At 40.6% G+C, this 19710-nt stretch overlaps 1 protein-coding gene and 1 pseudogene across 2 annotated transcripts in view; both read left to right on the forward strand.

The window, feature by feature from the left end:
- The window catches only part of FAT3 (FAT atypical cadherin 3), a 508513-nt gene that overhangs the window by 67416 nt on the left and 421387 nt on the right, over positions 1–19710 (forward strand). The gene's annotated exons all lie outside the window — the stretch shown is intronic.
- LOC110570990 lies at positions 17988–19103 on the forward strand (annotated as a pseudogene).

Here is a 19710-nt window from a genome sequence, read left to right on the forward strand (position 1 = left end):
CTATCTATCTATCTATCTATCTATCTATCTATCTATCTATCTATCTAGATATAGATATATATCCTATTCTCACTGAGCAAGAGAGAAAGAGATATTCATTTTTTAAAAAGATTTATTTATTTATTTTTAGAGAGGGGGCAGAGAGGGGCAGAGGGAGAGAATCTCAAGCAGATACCCCGCTGAGCGTGGAGCCTGATGCAGGGCTCGATCTCACAACCCTGAGATCGTGATCTCAGCCAAAACCAAGAGTCAGACACCTGCCTAACCAACTGAGCCACCCAGGTTCCCCAAAGAGATACTCATTTTAAGGAATTGGCTCTCATGAATGTAGGGCTGGCACGTCTGAAATCCATAAAGCAGGCCAGCAAGAAGCTAGAGACTCAGGTTAAGAGTTGATGCTGTTGTCTTGAATCAAATTCTGCTGCGGGGCAACAGGCTGGAAACTCAGGCAAGGTTTCTGTGTCGCAGACTTGAAGAAAATTCCTCCTCGGGGAAACCTCAACCTTTGTTTATAAGGCCTTCAATGGATCGAATGAGGTCCACACACATATGGAGGGTAATCGGCTTTACTCAAAGTTTGATTTAACTGTTTATCACATATAAAAAAATACCTTCACAGCCACATTAAGACTGGTGTTTGACCAGACAATTGCCCACTATAACTTAGCCAAATTGTCATATGAAGTTAACCATCACACATTTAAGGAGGACAGGTGGTAGATGAGCACAGGTACAGAACTTTCTGTAGTGTCCAGAGACTGTGCTGAGGCTGGACACTTTGTCAGGACTTCTGTTGTGCTGTTTACTTTCATTCCTTGTTATTAGCAGTGAGCTTGTTCAATATTGTCCTTGTGACCTTGTGGCTTCTTAATTCAATTAAAAAAAAATGTCTCACATCTCACTTTGTTAATTTAGATAGCTTTTTAATTAGATGTGAGTTATATGTAAATGTATTTAAAGCTGTTTGAGTATTTTATGAAATGTTTTTATGAAATAATTTATGAAATGTTTGGAGAAGAATGTTCCTGAATAGCTTGTCTACTGGGGACACAGTTTATCCTACAGAAATTGCCATAAGAATACATTTTTTTGAAGATTTTATTTATTTATTTGAAAGAGAGAGAGGGTGAGAGAGAGAGAACATGAGCAGGGGGAGGGGCAGAGGGAGAAGCAGACTCCCCACAGAGCAGGGAGCCAGACACGGGGCTTGATCCCAGGACCCTGAGATCATGACCTGAGCGGAAGGCAGCTTCTTAACTGACTAAGCCACCCAGGCGTCCTGCCACAGAATACTTTATAAGTATTCAGCAACTTGCCATTTCTCTTGCTCCCAGTTAAACTGGGAAGGGTCTGCGAAGTGTTCAGGGAGTTCATGAAAGCTTTGATCCTTACACAGTGGCAGGAAGTAACCACTAGGTATCTTTTCCCTGTTTGAGACTGCCACAGAGTAGCTGGTAAGTACTCAGAAGAAACTTGGCCTTGGTAGGACCTTCAAAGAGGAGAAAGAAGTCCACACATTTCCATACCAAAAAATATGTCAAAGTGAAACTCTTGTCTTTTCATCTTTGCTGACCTGTTTGTCAAACTAGTGCTGAATTCCTTAAGGTTTGCATTTTTTTCTAGTTTTAGAAGGATTGCTTGCCAATTATAGAAAACTGGGAAGCTATTGAAGAAGTATGAAGACGGAGAAGAAGTTGACAATGATAACTCTGATCATATTGCAGTGTGGTCATTCACTTTTGCGTATTTTCCTTCTTTTTTTTTATGAATGTGTTTAAGATCTCATTGATGGCATACTTCTATGCCTTGCGTTTTTGTCAGGTGTCTTAATAAGGTAACACTTCCCAATGACGGTAAGTGCTTTATAAACATTATGTTGATAGTCTGTATAATATTGTGTTGTATGGGCTTGTCACACTTAAGTTGTATATAGTTCTTCCCTGTTGGACCTTCAAGTTGTTTTCTAAGTATTTCCCATTGTTGGAAATAATGCTACAGCAAACAGCTTTGTGAATGAAGCTTTTCTGTTTTTTGGATATTTTAGAAGATCTTTATGGTTGCTTTTGAACATTAGGAACATAGCATTACTACTGGGCCCTGCTTGTTTTGGGTCCTGAGGTTGGCCAGAGAAGGCCCAACCCTTAGCATCCTTGGAGACCTTCAAGGAAGGCCCAGCTACTTTTAATTGGCAACAAAAAGCTACTTCCTAAGGGGGGCCGTTAACTGGGGTGGAGAAGGTTGAACTTCCAAGGAGAGGCACTGTCCATCCTGGAGTATCTCACCTCACAATGGACTAATGGAGGCTGGTGAGTCCAGCACTCGGAGAACTCATAGTCCAGGAAAGTAAGGTACAGTGCAGTGGAACTGCCTTGCTGGGAGAGCTCATGGACTTCACTGGCAATGCATCACAAATGTGATGTTAGCAAGGGGAGGGAGGGGGACCATACTTTCTTAGAATCTTATGTACATGTCTGGTTTTTTTTGTTTTGCTTTGTCTTTTAGAGATTTTACTTATTTATTTGACAGAGAGAGAGCAAGCAAGCACAAGTGGGGGGAGCGGCAGAGGGAGAGGGAGAAGCAGGCTCCCCACCAAGTAGGGAGCCCGATGTGGGGCTCGATCCTAGGACCCCGGGATCATGACCTGAGCCGAAGGCAGCTGCTTAACCGACTGAGCCACCCAGGCACCCCTGTACATTTCTAAATCAAATGTGATCAGACAAGCTTGTATTACCACTCTAGAAGCCTGTGATCCTGATGCAATGTGGGAAGATCTTGAGTAAGATTTAGGGTCTTAGAATCTTGCCCACCTCCTCCTCCTGCGGCTGTTTCTTTTTCTTGGGATATAACTGACATATAACATTGTATTAGTTTTAGGCGTACAACATAATGATTCTATATTCTATATGATCTATATTCTAATAATCAATACTGATTACTACAGTAAGTTTGGTTAACGTGAATCTCTCCTGCTTCTGGCATTGTAGGGACTGTCCCATTCTGGAGACTCTGATGCTGGTTCGTGGCACTGGTTCTAGAACCAGAGAGATTTTGACTTCAAATCAGCCTCCATTACTGACTAGCTGCGTAACACAGCTGCCTGATGCCCCGGGACTCTGTTTTCTCCTCTGTCGCATGGCCATGTAACATCTACTTCTCAGAGTTGTTTGGGGATTGTATTAACATAATGTACTTCTAGCAGTTCACACATTACTTGGCATATTGCTGAGTATTCATTAAATGAAGCTGTTTGTATTTTTATTAATGAATGGCCCAAATGATTTCTAAATCAGTGCCCAGTGGGTGGCTCTTCCCCAGTGTCTGTACTGTGACTGGTACTAACTGTTATTAGAATCATAAGAAACAGGGGCGGCTGGGTGGCTCAGTTGGTTAAGTGTCCAACTCTTGGTTTCGGCTCAGGTCATGATCTCAGGGTCGTGAGATTGAGCGCTGGTCGGGCTCCGTGCTCAGTGGGGAGTCGGCTTGAGAGTCTCTCTCTCTCCCTCTGCCCCCTCCCTCTAAAATAAATAAGTAAATCTTTAAGAATTATAAGAAACAGCCAAAGGTGAAAACACAGCTCTTAAGGACTTTATTCTTTAGGACATTCTCTCCCTTCGTATTTTTTTTTGTATTTTCATGATCTACTCTGTGTCTAGTACTGTGGTACATGCTGGGGATTTAAAGTTGAGTAAAACACCATTTCTGACCTCATGTCATTTTTGCAGTCCAGTGGTTCCCAGATTACGAACATATAAATGCATAAATTAAAGCAATCTGATACTGTTCTCATTCACCTGTGACACACCCTAACTATTCACGGTTCTGAAGGGCTCTTTATCCTCCCTTTAATACTCAAAGTTATCTCAGCTTTGACAAGCATCGCTCTTGAAGGGAGTGAGTTCCCACCTTTGAGAGTTAAGACACAGTCCGTCAGCTGAGCCTAATTTCCAGGACCTGGCTCTTCACAGCCCGGTTCCCACTTAACTTGAGTGACTGGCCTGACATCAGGCACCACCACTCTTCTTATGCAAAGATGAATATCTGCTTCTCACATCCTGGAGCAAGGTCCCATCAAGAGAAGCTTCTGGCTTGATGCCCTGAGCCAGCTTTGAGGCCCATCTGTTCCATTTTGGCCTCTGAGTTCCCAATTTCTGACAGATCCACTTTGATATTCAGGTTCCTGTTTTGTGTTGCTTTGCTTCCTGAGCACAGCAGCCCTCAAATGAAAAAAATCAAGCGGAGGCATATTTTTGCACTTGCTATGGAAGCCTCTGGAAACTTCAGTCTTGCATGAAAAGTAGTTTTCTGACACTAGCTTCCCAATGCTATTTTCAGTCCTGTCTTTGCATTTTTGGTTAATATTTATGCTGCCATTTTCGTCATTGGATTGATCACTGAGAAGTTATAATAGCAATGGCATTTAATTGGTGTGTTCTGATTTTCCATCCTGTCTCCAGTGAACTTAGAGGACAAAATCTTATTTATTTAAGTAATGTTCTGAGCAGGCAACAAATAAACTCTCATCCTTATTTTGAGGGATGCAAAGGACTTGAACTCAGATGCATGAAATATTTAAGAAACTCTTAAAATCTCATAGCATATTAGAGTTGAAACTACGTTCATGGTTATTTAACCTACCTTCGCTCATTTTTTTTGAGACTTTATTTATTTATTTGAGAGAGTGAGAGACCTATAGAGAGAATGGGGTGGGGGGGCGGAGGCAGAGGGAGAGGGAGAAGCTGACTCCCTGCTGAGCAGAGAGCCCCAGGGGATCACACCGGAGCCAAAAGCAGAAACTTAACTGACTGAGCCACCCAGGCTCCCTTATCTTCACTCATTTTAACAGGGAGAAAACTTGAAACCAAGTTGAAGTTTTGCCTAGTTGTGAACTGCATAGTGATTAACTGGAGGCAGAAGGACTGAGTTTGAATCCGCTCCCCTCTTATTAACTGTGTGACCTTGGGCAAGTTATTTTACGTCTCTAAGCTTCATATTCCTCATCTATATGAAAGGGGGAGTTATCTTAATATAGCTTATAAAGCTGTTGTCCAGTTAAGTGAGATGTGCTTTGCACTGGTTAGTGCCCTCTGGTACGCATTAGCTGTTCCGGTGACAGAACATGGACAAGGGCGGGAGCAAATCCACTCTGAGCTGAGCTGTGAAAAAGGAAGACATTTTCAACAGGTGTTAGTGGTGGGTGAGGATATTCCAGGAAGGAAGGACACAGAGGCAGGGAACTGGGGGTCTTAATGAGAACACTGGGAGTAATCCAGCTGGGCTCTGCTGTGTGGGGCCTGCCTGCAAGAAGGGAGAGGTAAACTCTGACAAAGTAGTTGAAACCTGATCACCAACGGTCCTGGATGCCAGGATGTGGAATTTAACTTCAGTGATTAGCCTGGGGGAAAGGAGGGGGCTGCTGGCTGGCTTTAATTGGTGAGCATGTGAGAGTGAGACAGACAGACAGACACACAGACAGGAGGTTAGACCGAGGCAGAGGGCGAGTTTTCGGGTGATGATGTACAGGAGGGGGAGGTTTTCTTTTTAAAAAGGGGAATTATGATCGTAATCTGGCAGTCTATGTTGAAAACTTAAAAATGTACCTTCCTTTGGCCTGGCAATTCTAATTTTAGAGAAGTATGCAGAAACGATTGTTTAAAACTAACAACCTGAATATCAATAATGGCGGTTTGGTTAAATACTGATACATCTATATAATTTAATATTATCTATCCAGTAAAAATAGTGTCATTTATCAACATAGATCACCAAGATAGTGCTGAAATAATTTGGAAGGTATAAAATATTGTTAGTGTGATTTCATTTTAAAAATATATGTGTATGTGTAAAGGCCTGTGCCTTCATTCGGTCATCCAGAAAGGATCTACACCCAAGTGAAAACAGTGCTTGTCTTTGGGTGGTTGTGTCATAGGTGACTTTTTTTTTTTAATTATAGCAAAATATACATAACAAAATTTACCATTTAACCATTTTTAAGTGTACAGCTCTGTGGTGGTAAGTATATTTATATTGCTGTGTAAGAATTTGCATTCTCCATCTCTCGAATATAGGCTATTTTTTTGTATTCTTAATATTTTACGTGTTGTTTGAATTTTTAAATTTTGTAGCCGAAACACAATTTTAGTTTAAAAATACAAAGTGAAGACTTGAGCTAGGATATTATTGCTGTGATGCAGAAATCATATCCTAACTCAGGATCACACAGTTGGAATAGAAAGGAAGTACAGGAACTGAGAAGGCCAAATTGTCCTAATGTTTTCATTCACAGTGTTTAATCATGCTGGATTAGATGGTGCTTTTCCCTGAGATAAGCTCGGGCTGCCAAGTTCATAGTAATGGCACTGAGGAGCTATTGAGGACCTGCAGGCTTCTGGTGTAAGCCAGGAGAGCATAGCACCATGGAAAGTGTGGCTAAACCACCAGATCAATAACCAAGCTGGTGGGTACACAGTCATTCTAACTTCAGGATACCAAAAGACCCAAATTGGTTAAGGTTATGTGTATGAGGAAAACACAGTAAAGGCAGAAGTCCTTGCTTTGGCATGTGGCTGACTGTGGGAGAGCATTTCTTGGTTTTAGCATCAAAGAATCTGAACATCAGGGGCTCCTCAGGGCTCAGTCGGTCAAGCGGGAGACTCTTGATTTTGGCTCAGGTCATGATCTCGAGATCCTGAGATCGAGCCCCATGTTGGGTTCTGCACTCAGTGAGGAGCTGGCTTGAAGATTCTCTCTCCCTCTCCCTCTGTCCCTCCTCCCACTTGTGTGCACACTCTCTCTCTAAAATAAATAAATTAAAAAAATAAATCTTAAAAAAAAAGAATCTCAACATCAATTTCATGCTGTATAATTAGATTCTCTGATGTCTAAATTCCTTCACTTACAGGAGCTTTTGTTGCACAAACATTAACAAAAAGTCTCAAAGTAACGAAACAAAACTATTTTAGTTTAGGAAGCAATTCTCCCCAGAAACTCAATCCTACTCCTCTGTATCTAAACGGAGTCTGCATGATATGGATGTAGGAGCAGATATGATCTCCATCCAGATGCTCTAGGAATAAATCCTCCTGCATGCCTCTCTTCTCCCCTTTTCTTCTCACACATCCCTGGCAAATTATCTCAGACAAATAATGGTTGGGAATTGGGTGGACCATTGACAAGTTGTAAAAGTCATGTCATGGAGGGACATAGACAAAGGTCTCATGTGAGTCTCATTTGGCATCTCGGGATAGAACTAACAATCATGAGATTCTTATAACATGCCAGATACTGCATACATGATGTAATTATTTTTTTTAAAAAGAATAAGTCAATTTATTTCAACTAAAAAAACAAAACCAAAAAACAGTTCACTTATTTCCCTCATCCCCCACCTCCTGCCTCTGGCAACCACCACTCCACTCTCCATATCTGTTAGCTTGGTTATTTGTTTAGTTAGTTTTAGGTTCCATATGTAAAAGAGATCATACACTATTTGTCTCTCTCTGTCTGACTTATTTCATTTATGATAATGCCCTCCAGGCCCATCCATGTTCTCACAATTGGCAAGAGTTCATTCTTTTTTATGACTGAATCATATTCCATTATATAGATATGTCATACTTTATTAACCCATTCATCCATTAATGGACACTTAGGTTGTTTCTGTGTCGTGGCTATTGGAAATAAGGATGCAGTGAACAGGGGGGTGCATATATCTTTTTGAGTTAGTGTTTTCATTTTTTTCAGATAAATACTCACCAGTGGGATTGCTGGATTATGTAGTTCTATTTTTAATTTTTTAAGATACTTCTATACTGTTTTCCTTTATAGCTGCACTAATTTACATTACCACCAACATTGAACTAAGGTTCCCTTGGTTCCCTTTTCTCCACATCTTCACTATTGTTATTGTCTTTTTTGATACTAGCCATTCTGACTGGTGTGAAGTGATATTTCAAGTGGTTTTGATTTGAGTTTCCCTGATGATTAACAATGTAGAGCATCTTTTCATGTACTTGTTGATCCATCTGTACGTCTTCTTTGGAAAAAATGTCTATTCAAATCTTCTGCCCATTTTTTAATTGGATTGTCTTTTTTGCTATTGAGTTATGAGTTATTTATATATTTTGGATATTAACTCCTTATCAAATATATGATTTGCAATATTTTCTCCCATTCATTAAGTTGCCTTTTAATTTTGTTGGTAGTTTATTTTGCTGTGCAGAAGCTTTTTAGTTTGATGTGGTCCTACTTGTTTAGTTTTGCTTTTGTTGCTTTTGGTTTTGGTGTCAGATTAAAAAAAAAATCATCACTAAGACCTATGTCAAGAGCTTACTGCCTATGTTTTTGTATAACTATTTTATGGGTTCAGGTCTTACATTCAAGTCTTTAATCCACTTCGAGTTCATTTTTGTGTGTGGTATAAAGTAGTGGTCCAGTTTCATTCTTATGCATGTGTCTGTTTAATTTCCCCAACACTATTTACTGAAGAGACTCTCCTTTCACTATTGTATATTCTTGGCCCCTTTGTCATAAATTTATTGGCAATATAAATGTGGTTTTATTTCTGGGATATTTATTTGCTCCATTGATCTATCTGCCTGTTCTTAGGCCAGTACCATGCTGTTTTAATTACTAGAGCTTTGTGATATAGTTTGAAATCAGGAAGTGTGATGCTTCTAGCTTTATTCTTCTTTCTCAAGATTACTTTGGTTATTCAGGGTCTTTTATGGTTCCATACAAATTTTAAGATTATTTGTTCTATGTCTGTGAAAAAAACGGAATTTAGGTAAGGGTCTAATTGATTCTTTGGTTACTTTGAGTAGTATAGACATTTTAACATATTAATGCTTACACTCCATGAAAATAGAATGTATTTATGTCTTCTTCAATTAGATTCTTTACAATCTTATAGTTTTCAATACTATTTGTCTCTCTCTGTCTGACTTATTTCATTTATGATAATGCCCTCGGGTTTTTTACCTCCTTGGTTAAATTTATTCCTCGATATGTTATTCTTTTTGATGAAATTATAAATGAGATTGTTTACTTAATTTCTCTTTCTGATAGTTCCTTATTGGTGTATAGAAGTGCAACAGAATTTTTGTATATTGATTTTGTATCCTAAAATGTTACCAAATTTGTTTATTAATTCTAACAGTTTTTGGTGGAGTCTTTAGGGTTTATATATATAATATCATGTCATCTGCAAATAATGACAGCTTTACTTCTTCCCTTCCACTTTGGGTGCTTTTTTTTTTTTTTCTTTTTCTTGCCTAATTGCTCTGGCTAGGACTTCCAGTACTATGTTTAATAAAAGTGACAACAGTGGATATCTTCGTCTTGTTCCTGAACTTGGGGAACAGCCTTCAACATTTTACCATTGAGTATGTTGTTAGCTATGAGCTTGTCATATATGACTTTTATTATGTTGAGATATGTTCCCTTTACACCTGCTTTGTTGAGAGTTTTTATTATACATGGTGTTGAATTTTGACATATGCTTTTTATGCATCTATTGAGATGACTGTATGATTTATATCCTTCATTTTTTAAATGTGGTGTATCACATTTACTGATTTTCAGATGTTGAATCATACGTGCATTGTTGGAATGAATCCCAGGTGACCTTGGTGAATGATCCTTTTCATGTATTGTTGAATGCAGTTTGCATTCATGTGAGGATTTTTTAAATCTATGTTCATCAGGGATACTGGCCTGTAATTTTCTTTTCTTGTAGCATCCTTGTCTGGATTTGTTATCAGAGTAATGCTGGTGTTCTAAAATGAGTTTGGAAGACTTCCCACTCTTCTGTTTTTTTGGAAGAGTTTGAGAAGGGTTGGTATTAATAATTGTTTAAATGTTTGGTAGAATTCACCAGTGAAGCTGTCTGTTCCTGGACTTCTGTTTATTGGGAAGTTTTTGCTTTCTGATTCAATCCCATTACCAGTAATTGGTCTGTTCAGATTTTCTATTTCATCATGATTCAGTCTTGGTAGGTTGTATGTTTCTAGGAATTTATTAATAATATCTTCTAGGTTGTCCAGTTTGTTGGCATATAATTTTTCACAGTAGTCTCTTATGATTCTTTGTATTTCTGTGGTATCAGTTATAACATCTTCTCTTTCAGTTTTAATTTTATTTATTTGAGTCCTCTCTCTTTTTTTATTGGTGAGTCTAGCTAGAGGTTTGTCAATCTTATCTTTCCAAAGAACCAGCTGTTCGTTTCATTGATCTTTTCTTTTGTTTTACTCTTTATTTCATTTATTTCTGCTCTAATCTTTATTTCCTTCCTTCTATTAACTTTGGACTTTGTTTTTTCTTCCTTTCCTAGTCCCTTGAAGTGTGAGGTTAGATTGTTCACCTGAGACTTTCCTTGTTTCTAGGCTTGGATATCTATGAACTTCCCTCTTAGAACTGTTTCTGCTGCATCCCATAAATTTTATTTTTAAGGTATTTTTTTAAAATTTCTATTTTGATTTATTCTTTGAACCATTGGTTTTTCAGTAGCATGTTGTTTAATCCCTACATATTTGTGAATTCTCCAATTTTCTTCATGTAGTTTCTAGTTTCATACCATTTTGGTCAGAAAAGATGCTTGATATGATTTCAGTCCTCTTACATTTAAGACTTGTTTTATCACCTAGTATATGATCTATCTTAGACAATTTTCCACGTGAACTTGAGAAGAATGTGTATTCTGTCACTTTAGAATGGAATATTCTGTAAATATTTTTTAAGTCCATTTGGCCTAACATGTCCTTTAAGGTCAATGTTTCCCTATTGATTTTCTGTCTGGATGATCTATCCATTGATGTAAGTGTATTTTTTAAAATTCTCTATAACAGGCAGGCTCCAGTACCTCTGATCCAAAACTAAGAGAATTGAGACCATTTTAGCATTTTTCTCTTATCTACTGTGCCTTATTAGGCGTATTCATTCTAAAATGTTAAAGCCAGAGTTCACTGTAAGATAAGAAAATAACTCCATTAGGAAGACTCTTTTAATAAGAAACACACGGTTTTATTTAGGGACATTTCTAAAGTTCACCTTTGTTCAGCAGACAATTAATGAATGCTTACCACATGGAAGCACATTTGCTCTATTGGAGGTGAGAACAGGGATGACAGGGTGTCTGCCCTCCAGGAGTTCATAATTTAGTTCCTGGATTGTAGTCAAAGTAAATATACATGTAAACATTTTCATATGAGATGTGCTGGAGTGTACTGTTGAAAGGTACACATTTCTGGAGTTAGGTGGTGTTCTTCCTGGGTGAATGTCTTAGGAGTATTGGTAGTGGTGAGCCTGGCCTTGAGCCTTGAAGGGTGGGTAACGTTGATAAGGGTAGACATACATGACAGATATGTTCTGGATAGAGAGAATGGCCTCAGTCAAAGTGCAGAATTGGAGATGTACAGCATGGTGTTTAGATAATGTCGTGTCTTGAGTTCCCCTAGAAGCAGGAGACAAGGATTTTGAATGCAAGTTGTTTATTAGAGGGTGATCCTGGGAAACATTAAGAGGAGGGTAAGGAAGTGAGGTCAGGAAGGGAAGTAAGTCAGTAAAGGTTGTATTATGAAGCCAGTAACCCCTCTGGGCCATAACATTCAGCCCCATGGAGGGAGCTCTGGGAAATAGTTTGCAACGACCTCAGATTTATCTCACCTGAGGGCCAAGGAACCCGGAACCCATGTCCACACCTCCCAGACCATCACTGGTTGAGAATGGCTTTCAGGGGCCCTGATGCTGGCCCTTCCAGCTTGCCCTGCACAGGCGGAGTGTGCTTCTGTGACTAGAATAAAAAACTCTCCGGCAGCGTGTGGTGTTCGTAATTACAGCCTTCAGCATATGGAGAAGGAAGAGAATAGAATGTTGAAGTGCCTCCGTTACATTAGTGGTCAGTGGTGGAGGTGTCCACTGACCAAACTAAGGGCAGAGAGAGACACAATAGAGTGCCATCGGTGTCTTGGGAGTCAATAGGAGGGAGAGTTTCAATAAGGAGAGAAAGTCAAAAGTAAAGTAATATTTTACCAAAGGATAGTAATCGTTGGGCTTTCAAACTGCAAGCTGTCCAAATATGTGTTAACCTGAGTGGATAGTGGAATGGAATTGCTCTGTAAGTTGGTTCCAGCTCCAGCTTTGCTCCTATCTAGCCGTGTGAGCCAACCCCTTCTGCCGTTCAGACAGGTGCCATCACCTTTGCAGGTCTCAGACTCCTGTTGTGTCAAGGGAGGTGGTTATTTCCAATTTCTCCCAGTGCTAAGAGGCAATTCGTATAGATTCCAAGATGTGGTGTGACTCCTACCTCACTACTTGTCGTTTATTAAGTTCCTAAGTGTATTGCATGTTAAACAGAGAAGTAATCTAATGTCACAGTTAAATAAAGACCTAATCTAAATTACTTTTGAAATGAAAATGTTCATAGAATAAATTTGCGGGGTCTAATAAATGAACCCTCAGCATTCCCCCCACCCCCACCCACCCTGCAATCATCTACTTTGTATCTTTCTCTCTCTGTCTGCTCCTGGTTTTCCACCACAGTTTGGACTCTACAACTATTTTTATTTAGTGTTGGTTTACTTTTATCCATGGCTGTTTTGGCAGCAGGAATTATATCCATTTTCCTGACAGAGGGTTTTACGTGGAGCATGTGTTTGAAAGATTAATATAAGCAGTTGCTTCTGAAACAATCTTGCTTTCCATAGTAATGAAAAATGAATAATCAAAAGCAGTAAATTGTGTCTGGAAGATAATAAATACGTCTTAAAGCATTTTAGCATTGACTGTGAATTGTGGCTGACCCCCACATCGGGAGGGGTGAATATGACCAATTGGGATTCCACGGTGGGTGCAGGCCTTTAATATCGGTCTTCAGCTGCTTGATTCATTTCATTGCTCCTCGAGAAGCCAGAGAATCTGCTCCCTGTCCCACTGATTTAAAACTAGAAGTGGCATCTCATGCCAATTAGGGGCATCTGTGTTTAAACCACCATGAAACTGTCTCTTTCGGTCCCTTGACCATCACATAGACTCAAGTGGACCTGGGTTAGGATTTGAAATATAAATAGTAAAAACCAAATTAATTCCAGATCCAGACATCATTGGGCAGGGAAACTCCTCTGGATATATCTTATCCACAACCTCATCAGTTTCCGGGGTATGGATGCAAAACTTGACCAAACTCTAGGAAGATCCCTCAGAAGCTTACTTTATAACTTCCCACCTTCTGCAGCCACCTTCATGACCCAAGGGTTACTTTACAAATGAGATGGTTTGGAAGTTAGTGAGTGTACCTCTTTAATCAGGCATTCTATGAGGTATTGATATCCTGAAATAAATGATTGGCTTTTTTTTAGACACAAAACCTAGAAAACATATTTTCACATCTGTGGTATTCAGATTGCTATGTGTAATGCCACCCAAAATGGTAAATAAATAAGACAAATACATCTATACTCTCGCTGTCTTGAAGAAACTTAAGATTTGGCAAATATAGATAATGTACTTTACCAAGCAGCGGCCAGGCAGCGATGCATTGAGTTTCCTGAAAAGCTGATGGCAAAGGGAAAGAGACCTGACTGTGGTCAAGCTTCTTTATTCTGTACATCCACCTGCATGTAATGTGCCTTAATATGTTTCTATCTGTCTGCTACCAGGTACCGGGGGGTGGCCATATTTTCACACCACTGAACCAAAAACCAGGATGCATCCCCCTTCTCTGATGAAGTTCATCAGGCACTTGTCCATGTCTCATGAAGTCAAAAGAAACTCAAGCTTCATCTTTAAAAATCCTGAGGTTCAGTTTTCCCTGGATGCTACCTTTTAGCTGAGATACTTGAACTAAGGTGCTCAACCCCACCAACCCTCAGCATCCTTTAAAATGGAGATGAGGGGTGCCTGGGTGGCTCAGTCATTGGGTGTCTGCCCTCGGCTCAGGTCATGATCCCGGGGTCCTGAGATTGAGCCCCACATTGGGCACTCTGCTCAGCAGGGGGCCTGCTTCTCCCTCTCCCACTCTCCCTGCTTGTGTTCCTTCTCTTGCTGTGTGTCTCTCTGTCAAATGAATAAATAAAATCTTAAAAAAAAATAAAATAAAATGGAGATGACACTTTTCTATTTTCAAAAAATATTTCTAGTCACAAATGAAAGAGTGTGATATATATATAAACACCCTTTGAAAACTCTATAGCCATGTGCAAACACAATTAAGGGGCTGGCTCTCGATGGACCTGCCAGAAGTTGATTCCTCTCTTGTGTCCTTTTTGGTTTTATTGTAATTGTAAACATTACTGTTTAAAAGGTTTAGGCAAGAAATATTTTCATGTCTTGTATGTTCGCACGAGTTTGTGTTTTCAAACCTAGAGATGTGATTCTGAAATCTCCTTCATCAGTGAGAGGCAAATCACGTGAGCAAACCAGTCTTTTGACAGAAGAGAGGTTCTTTCTAGTTTATGGTTTCTAAAAATAAGCTTTCCTAATTTGGCACAGCTGTTGGGAAGCAGAGCTGGGATGTCAGTAGCCTAAAGTCCCCAAGTGCATGCTGCATGCACAGTATGGTCAAATGTTTGCAGAGCTACTGAGAAAATCCCTGGCATATGTGTTTTGTTCTAACAATTTAACACAGCATGCTTTTTTTTATTTTGTTTTTATAGAAATGTTCAGGTTCTCCTGGAGTCTTTTGAACTGTTGCCAGTTTATGATTTAAGCCTTTGACTTGGCCCTGACGACAGAAGTTGAAAACCAAAGATGAATAGCCATGTGGACTCTTACACATGAGAGTTGTCCAGTTAATATTTCAAGCCACCAAGGCCAGGCTAGCAGGAAGCATGTATTTTATTTTTGTTCTAAAACATTACATTTTGAGATATTTCCAGAAGGGCTTTTGCGAGAAATCAATCCATTGTATGTGGGCAGAGGGCTATCTCTCAATGAGCTCCTTACTTTTAATCCCTTGTTCCAGAGTGTCTTACTGATGTTGGTGGTATGAGAAGAAGAAGGAGCAGAAGATGAAAAAAGAGTTAGGAATTCTTTATTCTATTTTATGAAGTGATTTTATGTGTTAGTATCTAATTTCCATATTTCTTCATAATACTTAAAACACCTCAGTGAGATCATTGATTTCATACATGAGGAAATGTAACTTCTTAAAAAAAAAGATTTATTTTTATTTACTTTATTTAAGAGGGAGAGAGAGAGAGCAGGGGGAAGGGACAGAGAGAGAGAGGGAGAGAATCTCAAGCAGACTGGCTGCTGAGCTCAGAGCCTGATGCTGGGTTCGATCTCACAACCCTGAGATCATGACTTGAGCAGAAATCAAGAGTCGGACACTCAGGCGACTGAGCCACCCAGGCTCCCCACATAGCCTTTTTTTAAAGACATAATTTCCTATGCATCATATAACTTAAAACTTGAACTTCTGATTCGAAGTCTGACATTTTTTCTACCAAACAGTTGATTCTTTATCTGCATTCATTGCTCTACATGTGAAATATGGAGCTTACAATGTGAGTTAATCTATTTGCAAAAAAGCTTGAACCAGTGTCCTGTACAGTGTGGGTGCTATATTGAAATTTGATAAATAAATGAAATAACATTTTTGTCATGAGAAGAAAGAATGAAACATAGTAATTGTTAATGTCCATCTCAAACATAGGGGGAAAATGTCCTCCAAGGTCCCAAGAAGAAAAATACTTTAATGTGTTAATGAATATTATTGGAAAAAAACAACGCAAAATATAGTTTGTGTTATTGCTTAGAATCACACTGATTTTAAGAATGGATGATGCAGTTTTACAGAGCAGGTCGGAGAAGACTGCTTCGTATATCTCACTATGACATCTGTCAATGAACAAGCCCTTTCCCTTCTCAAAGACACATTGACAAGAAATTGGCAGAAACTACATAACTGAAATGTAATGACTGCACCCTTTCAATGGCTTCTCTCTTAGAAGGAAAAGGTTCTACCACTCTGATGGCACACAATATAATTTCAAAAGTCACAACCTGTTATGGGCTGAATTCTGCTCCCCCGACCCCATTCATATGTTGAAGTCCTAACCTCTAGTATCTCAGAATATAACTGTATTGAGAGATAGGGTCTTCAAAGCTAATTAAATTAAAACGGGGCCATTGAGATGGTCCCTAGTACGAACTGAATGGTGTCTTTATAAAAAGGGGAAATTTAGACTCAGATGCACATAAAGGAAAGACAGTGTGAAGACACAGGGGGAAGATGGCCAACTACAATTGAGGGAGAAAGGCTTCAGAAGAAACCAGCTGTGCTGACACCGTGATCTTGGACTTCCCAGCTTCCAGAACTGTGAGAAAAGAAAATGTATTGTGGAAGCCAGTCTGTGCTACTTTGTTGTAGCAGCTCTAGTAAACTGATACACTGTTCTGAGTCAGTGGCTCTCACCTGTGGCTGCATTTTAGAATTACTTTCCTCTTTTCAACAATATCCATGCTCAGGACACCATCCCAGAGTGGTGGGGTCAGAATTACTGGGGACGGGGCCTGGATGGCTGTGTTTTTCAAAACTTTGCAGGAGATTCTAGTAAAATTTAAGTTGAGGACCTTTCAGGGAGGGAAAACAAATCTTTCATCTACTGTCTGGGTGGCTGAAGCTCCTTATTCACAGAGTAAAGGAAGACTTCCCACATGGGTCAGTAATGATCCAACCTGGCTGATCCTGAGAATCATCTGAGTATCTTTTTAAAATTTCACAGAAATTCTTTTTTTTTTTTAAGATTTCATTTATTTTAGAGAGAGCAAGAGAGAAAAGGCACAAGCAGGGGGAGGGGCAGAGGGAGAGGGAGAAGCAGACTCCCCACCGACCAGGGAGCGGGAGGTGGGGCTTAATCCCAAAACCCTGAGATCATGACCTGAGCTGAAGACAGACGCTTAACTGACTGAGCCACCCAGGCACCCCAAAATTTCATAGAAATTCTGATCCATAAGTATGATTCGTAAGTTGGATCTCTGGGACAGGGGACAGGAATGTTTAAGTCTATCTGTGATTCTGATGATACTTCAGGTTGAGAATGGCCTCACTTGTTTTTATGCATCCATGGGTGCAGTATGTGCGTGTATATGTACATATTATCTTCAACAAGGAAAATTACCTGTAATGCCACCAGCTAGGAGCTCGTTCATACTTCTGGTCTGTGATTGTTTCCTCAGGTCTTTTTCCTTCAGTAGACATTTCAAGATGAGAGTGTTAAGGATACTGGGAATGACTTTCACAATTAGAGGTGGAATTTCACTGTTCAGTGTTTTGTAGTAATGACCCTAGGTTAATCAGTATTTTCTCTTTTTAAAACCTGCTGTTAGGGCAAAAGGTCTGATGCTAACAAATTATGGGGTTCACAATTGAAGTGTAAATTGAACTTCTAATTCATTTGTTTGCTACCCATTCCTCCTTATGAATACACTAATCAGCCTCTTGGGGGAATTCACTTGTGTAGCCATATATACACAAGACATTTCATTGACCTGAAGTCACTGATCTCCAGCCCAACAAGTTAAGATCAGGTTAGAAGAAAAAAAAAAAAAAAACACGAAAAGTCAATGTTAAAATAATAACTGACATGTGTCAGGAATAATACTAAGTGCTTATATTCATAATTTTAAAACATCCCCGTGAGATGTGCCGCTATCTAGGCTTTACAGATGGGGAAAGTGAAGCCAGGTCATAGGTGTTGGGTAGCTCTCCCAGCGTCCCTGGGCCAGGAAGTGGCAGAATCATTTTGACTCCAGAGCCCATGCACTTAATAAGTTATTCTTCCCTACTGACCCTGACCTTACCTGGCGACTCCTCCCTGAGCCCTTTTCTAAAATTTTTTTATACTCTTTCAGACCTAATTCTAGCAAGCTTGATTTTTAGGTTTCCTAACCAATATCAGGTTAGAACAAGCTTCCCGATCAAAATGCCAAAGCCAGAAATGATATTAGATATTAGATAGAAATAGATGTTTGTAGAGGCGGCGCACAGGGCGAAGATGGCGGCGGAGCGACAGGACGCGGTGAGGGAGTTCGTGGCGGTGACTGGGGCCGAGGAGGACCGGGCCCGCTTCTTCCTCGAGTCGGCCGGCTGGGACCTGCAGATCGCCCTAGCGAGCTTTTATGAGGATGGAGGGGACGAAGACATTGTGACCATTTCTCAGGCAACCCCCAGTTCAGTGTCCAGAGGCACAGCCCCCAGCGGTAATAGGGTGACATCCTTCAGAGACCTCATTCATGACCAAGATGAGGAGGAAGAGGACGGAGAGGGCCAGAGGTTTTATGCCGGGGGCTCATAGAGAAGTGGACAGCATATTGTCGGCCCTCCCAGGAAGAAAAGTCCCAACGAGCTGGTGGATGATCTCTTTAAAGGTGCCAAGGAACATGGAGCTGTAGCTGTGGAGTGAGTGACCAAGAGCCCTGGAGAAGCCAGTAAACCAAGACCGTTTGCAGGGAGTGGCTATCGCCTTGGGGCAGCACCAGAAGAAGAGTCTGCCTATGTGGCAGGAGAAAGGAGGCGGCATTCTAGCCAGGATGTTCATGTAGTGTTGAAGCTCTGGAAGCGTGGGTTCAGCCTGGACAATGGTGAACTCAGAAGCTACCAAGACCCATCCAATGCCCAGTTTCTGGAGTCGATTCGCAGAGGGGGGGTGCCAGCCGAGCTACGGAGGTTAGCTCACGGTGGGCAGGTGAATTTGGACATGGAAGACCATCGGGATGAGGATTTTGTGAAACCCAAGGGAGCCTTCAAAGCCTTCACTGGAGAGGGTCAGAAACTGGGCAGCACGGCCCCCCAGGTGTTGAATACCAGCTCTCCAGCGCAGCAGGCGGAAAACGAAGCCAAAGCCACCTCTTCCGTCTCAATCGACGAGTCCCAGCCCACCACAAACATCCAGATTCCGCTCGCCGACGGCGGGAGGCTGGTGCAGAAGTTCAACCACAGCCACAGGATCAGCGACATCCGACTCTTCATCATGGACGCCCGGCCGGCCATGGCTGCCACCAGCTTTGTCCTCATGGCTACCTTCCCGAACAAAGAGCTGGCTGACGAGAGTTAGACCCTGAAGGAAGCCAACCTGCTCAACGCCGTCATCGTGCAGCGATTAACATAACCGCCCACCTGGCCGGCAGCCTCATCTCCCTCCTGCGTCTCCCATGGCCAGCTGCCCCGTGGGGACCACCCCTCCCACCCCCTCCCGCACACCCAGCAGTCCAGTGCCACATCTCCTCCGTAGCTCTGGGTTCTTAGATCTTGGCTGGACATTTGTTTTCTCCTTAGTTGCATTTCCTGGGTTTTTGTGACGATTTCAATGGACTTTAAAGAAAAAAATAAAAATAACCAAAAAAAAAAAAAAAGAAAGAAATAGATGTTTGTAGGGTAATTGGTCCCTTTTCACAGTTCTCTTGTTTTCACTTACAAAAAAGTAATACACTATGATTTCCCTGACTATAGTGGGTTTTGTAATAATCTTCTCATGTATAATATTATAAAAGATAGCTACATGTCCATCGACAGTATTCATAATCTCATCCCGACATAAAAGCTATTTTTCTTTTGCCTCCTATCTTCTCGTCTTCGACCTCCTGGTATTTTTGTATCATTGCAGATTAGCATATATACTTCTCCTATTCAGTTTTTTACATAGTTCCAAGTAGTTCTAGGTAGTCATCAAAGTAAATATCTGCACATGGTCCCTTGAGCTGATAGATCTGGATTTA

The sequence above is a fragment of the Neomonachus schauinslandi genome, chromosome 11 (assembly GCF_002201575.2).
Source record: "Neomonachus schauinslandi chromosome 11, ASM220157v2, whole genome shotgun sequence".
In the NCBI taxonomy this organism is placed as follows: domain Eukaryota; kingdom Metazoa; phylum Chordata; class Mammalia; order Carnivora; family Phocidae; genus Neomonachus; species Neomonachus schauinslandi.